This window comes from Corvus brachyrhynchos, unplaced genomic scaffold, assembly GCF_000691975.1.
Source record: "Corvus brachyrhynchos isolate BGI_N302 unplaced genomic scaffold, ASM69197v1 scaffold4, whole genome shotgun sequence".
Classification (NCBI taxonomy): Eukaryota; Metazoa; Chordata; class Aves; order Passeriformes; family Corvidae; genus Corvus; species Corvus brachyrhynchos.
Window position 1 is genome coordinate 6,584,071 of NW_008237878.1, and position 5,080 is coordinate 6,589,150.

General features: G+C 46.0%; 1 long non-coding RNA gene across 1 annotated transcript in view; it reads left to right on the top strand.

Annotated features, from left to right (window-relative positions):
• LOC108446283 overlaps nucleotides 1–5,080 on the top strand; it is a 39,273-nt gene that overhangs the window by 20,899 nt on the left and 13,294 nt on the right. Inside the window, exon 6 of the long non-coding RNA XR_001861434.1 lies at nucleotides 615–836. This is a non-coding gene — a long non-coding RNA (uncharacterized LOC108446283). The remainder of the gene's footprint in view (nucleotides 1–614; nucleotides 837–5,080) is intronic.

Genomic DNA, 5,080 nt, shown 5'->3' on the forward strand with positions numbered 1-5,080 from the left:
TCAAAAAATCTTTCTCTATTGGGCTGTAAAAGCTGCTCTCATGTGCCAAATGTCATCTGTCCTTTTAGCCTCTCCCTTTCTTTTGAATAATCATACAACATACGGATTATCACTACCAGACCCCAAGTCTTTAAAAAAATAGTTGTATATTTGCTATGGCTCTTTTTAGATGTATGGTTGGATTCTCAGTGGATGGGAAGACGTGCTGATTCATGGCAGCTGAACACACAGCCTCTTGTGTTTTGCCTTGTCTTATCTCACTGAACTTTCCAAGGATCTAAATTAATGCAAGGGAAATACGACCTTGCCTCAGTGAATTGTTGTGAAGGCTAATGTGCTGAGCGATTTATGGGCAAAGAGGGTTTTTTTTTTCCTCTTTCTTTAATAAAAAGTGCTTTCATTCAGCAGCTTTGATGGAAAGCCTGCAAGGACCCATGATAAGTATGTAACCGGAACAGACTCATATTAGCTATCACTGTTACAAATCTATTAATCCCACACATTAGAGCATGTGCTGGACCTGATGAGCTACACTAGTGGGAACAGGAGTAATTCTGTGGAATAGATGTAGCTTGCAAATCTTTTAGACTGTTATCCAATTCCTTTTCTTTCAGTTTAATTAGGATATAAAACATGGCCTGAAGAGCTTGCACGAGTGGAGGGAACTCCATGTGAAGGACAGGGAACCAGCTGCGGGGGATTCCCAGCTGCTCTGGTGCTGAGCCTGGTGGCTTTTGCCTTCAAGTTGGTTTTGCTGCTCTGCCAAGGACTGATGAAGGCAACGTCTCTTGAAGCATTGCAGGAGGACAGAGCTGCTCATGGATGGTTCACACAAGGTGGGTTGGCCTTGGATTTTCTCACCTCCCTTCCCTGCACTGCCAACACCGAGTGTGCTGGGAGATGCTGGGCGGTCTCCCAGCTGCCAGAGCTGCTCTGCTGCCGGGACATGCAGCACCCGCTGGGGCTGAGCCAGGGCCCAGCAGAGCTCCTGATGCGAGGCAGGGGCTGCCAACAGCTCCCTAACAGGGTAACACGGTGACAGCAGACAGCAGCAACGAGGCAAATCAGATGGTGGTTCTTTTCCAACCACATATGCAAAGCACCTATAATGAGCAGAGACGAGCCCCTGAGACATGTGATGCTGCTGATGAATTAATATCAAATCAAACCATACACTTTAAAGACAAGAGCATCCAGCCCTTCTCATAACTGATGCAGGACATGTTTCATCCAGAGCATATCTGCTATCATTGGCGCACTTTCTGTTCTTGAATTCATCTGTTCTGTACATTTGGGGACTGGCATGATTAGCATTTGGCTTTGTAGAATTCAGAACCTAATTCCTATGAGTTTTCATATCTTCCTTTTCCTTGTTTTGATTCTCGTTTGTCCGTTTGTTAGTTTGTTTATCAACATATTTCCTGTTTGAAACAAAAATAGCAGAGATGGGCACTTGCTTTCCTCCTGGACAGATTCTTTTGTATACTGATTTATTTCATTTTTTAAAGATGGACACCTGGTTTCCTTATAAATGAGTGTTGGCAGGCTGGGAGTTGTCTGAAGCTTGCGGGGAGGAGGGGGAAAAGGAGAAATGCATCTGTTTAGAACAAATGCAACACTGAAGGAAAGCTTTATAATATCATTCAAGATGGGCCTGATTGTCTGATTCTTTAAACATATGGTATGCTCCTATATATATTATGCATGAAAAGTAGCTGCATGCACATAGCAGTCATTCTGCAATGCTTTACACAGAGTCTGCCAAATCCTGAACTTCTTATTCAAACCCAGGTCTCGGTGAAGACAATGAGCTTTTATCTGAGCCTCACTGCATTTGGCATGCTCCATCCCTTCTCCCTTAATTTAATCTCAACTGGAGGAGGATTTCAACATTTCGTCCTTTGGCACTGAGTGCCGACCTTCCTGCTCCCCAGGGCATGCAAAGTTGGAGCTGGAAGGGTGTGGTGGTGTGGCAGTGAGAGAAGTGCCACTGGGAAGGAAGAAGAAGCCTCATGTGAGCGTGGTTAGCAGGCTCTGAGGCAGTGCTGACACACCTGCGTGTGTTCCTTGGCTCATGCCCACGTGCACACGGCACAGACTGCCTTTGTCTGGGATCTCTAAGGCAGTTTTCCAGATCCGCCTGGGCGGGGCAGGCACTGGGATAGACCAGGGTAAGAGCTGAGGAAAAGCTGTAGCAAGTCCTGTGGTTTCAGTCCTGCTCTGACACAGACCTTTCCCTCCTACTTAGCCCCAGCCTGGCTGAGCTTTCCTTTGTGGGGAGGAAGGCTGCTGTTCTGGGGGAAACTTCACACCATCTTTGCACTGCTGGGTTTGCAAGAAATTGAACCAGGGAGGGATATTGCAGTTATTGCATGTATTTCTTGGCTACCGTCAGTGCTGTGCTTGGCCCTGTAAGGGATCGTTTCTTTTTTTTTGGGGGGGGGAGGGAGTGGAACATCTCCTTTTTCTTTTTTTAAAGTCATTTTAAGGACTGAGAAGAGGGGAAGAAGGGGTTGGTTTTACCACGAAGCTCAGTATCATCATGTGTTTCCTTGCTGTGTTGAAGTGTTTGCCCTTTAGTGGAGGTGACAGACCAGAGGAGCTGACTGGCAAGTGCCGATTTTATGGCTTCATATTTCTTCTGCGTCTGTAAGTGGTGGCACTCCCAAAAAGCAAAGGGTGAACTTTTCCAGAAGAAGAAAAGCAAAGATGCTTCAAATTGCTGGCTTCACCTGTAGTTGAAGCAGAGCCTCCTGTTGCACAGCAAGATGTCATCATCCTGTCAAGATAGCTCCTGAAGGCCTGAGGCATCCAGAAATTATTGTGGAGGGTTTTGCAAGAGTCCCTCTGCCATTAGCTCTGCAACAGAAAATTTGCAGGAGTATGTTGTCTTTGGCAGGTGTAATTATGCCTAATGCAGTGTCAAAACTTCACAGTTTTGAAGAACTTACTGTCAGTCTTAACCCTGCCCACCCACAGCTCCATCAGAGAGGGTCTGAAAAAGGTCAATACATCTTCTAAGCTGGCAGTAGTTGGAAGCCTGCAGGAATTGTAGGAATTTAATTAGAGAGATTATCCTTCCCCTTTTTTCATTTTTAACACTGCACAAGAAAATCTGGTTTTTTCTGTCTTTGAATTCCATTTTCTTCTCCGTCCCAAATGTTACTGAAATCTCCTGGGCTCCATCATTTGAGGAATTCCTGTCCTCTTCTTCCTGCCAATACACTCTGTGGCCCTGCTGCACTGTCACCAAAATCCTATGCAATTAGACCCCAAAGGATGATTCAAATTCAGATTTAATCTTGGGCAAAGAGAAGCCTTTAGATCAAACATCCCCACTACTGTGCAAAGCAAAGACTCTGAATGCACCACCATGTAACAATCATTAGAGGAGCCGAAGATCTGAAATTTAACACTCACGTAGATGAGTGATGGATAAACATCACGTTCCTAAAAAAGGACTTTCTCAGGCTCTTTAATCCATCCAGAATTTAACAACTGGGTGCTGACTGAGGCACAGCTTGATTGGGGAGAGATGAAGGGACAGAGAGAAAGCTTAACACAGAGCCAGCTCAAAGAAAACGCCTTTAATGCTGCTGATCTCAGAAGCTTTGAAGAAGGAGCCCTCGTGTCCTCGGTGGTTCTCTGTGGCAACTTTTTGGCATTAAAGTTTGTGTGAGAGAATTATGAGGTTCCCATTATCACATATGGAGATGTGATCCATTGTGCTGGTTCCCACGGTGTGGAGATTTAACATTCACCACACTTTGTCCTGCAGATATACTGTGATGTGTCCTTTACAAGCTGCAGCTGACTACATTGAAATCTTGACTGACATTTCTTATCTGATGGGGGCTGCTTTTCCACTGGCTGCTCTTCAGAGTGATAAATGTCAGGAGTTTGGGAGTTTGCTTGTATCTAGGCTCTCTATCGGAGACTTTGGGCAGGTAATTATCCTGAGACCATGGAACTTTGTCATGAAATCCACTGCTATGCTCATATGGGGAATGAGTCAGCCAGGGGTCATGGATTTGGTGTATCCAGGAACTGGGAAGCATCCAAAAAGATAAGGAGAGAAGGATAGAATCTGAGCAAAGATTTTCCCCAACCAAAGATGAAAGTAGATGTTTTCTGACATTGTGGGGTTGTCTGTCTTGATCATCTGGGAAGGCCATAAGTTAGGATTGACCCAGTAGCCTCCCAATTTGAGGCTTCAGTCAACCAAGCAAAGCAACTAACCCCTGCAGGCTGGTGTCACAGCTGGAGCAGAGAGATAAACCTCCTACGTGAGGGCACCGGTAAAGAAAGCAGAGATCTATGGCAGTCAGTGGGGTCCAAACAGAAAACTTTCTTCCCCTATAAATCCTAAACACATTTTGTCCTGGTGGAAGGTGCAAGGAGGAAACATCTAGAGACATGAAAGTTTCTTGTGTCCCTTCCTTTTCCTGTGTCTTGCTTTTTTTCCCAGGTCCACTTTGTTCTTCAGTTTCAGTATTTATCACCTGGAAGCTGAAAACAGGATTCAGTGCAGTCCAGGACCCTTTTAGTATAGCATTTCTCAGTGCTCACGAGGTCTGAGAAATTAGGGTTGACATTTATTGGAGGAAGGAAGAGATGGGTGGCAGCTTGCTTATTTTTCTCTTTTCCCAGTGCCAGGATGTTCACACCAGTGTGGCTGGAACAACTACAGTCTCCAGCTGGAATTAATGTCAATCATTTTTTCCCTGAAAAAGCAGCACAACCAATCTCAGCGAGCTCTTTACATCTCCCTACACCACAGAAGGAGGTCAGAGAAGTGTTTTCATTCCAGACAGGTATGGTGACTGGTGAGGCAACTGTGAGAGGCTGCCTGGCTCTGGCTAATGCTGTCAGCAAAGCCTGGAACAGGTGAGCTGGGATGGCTGTGGGGTGGCACTAGAGGATGGAGAGGCTGTCACAGTGTTCCCCACCACCCTGGAGCCAGGTGCAATTTGCTTCCCTTTGGGCACCACAGCTCTGCTGTGGGCTGTAGCTGTCATTAAAACACCCACCACTGCTGTCCTCCCTTCCTCGCTCCACTGACCCTGTGGCTGGGGGGGGC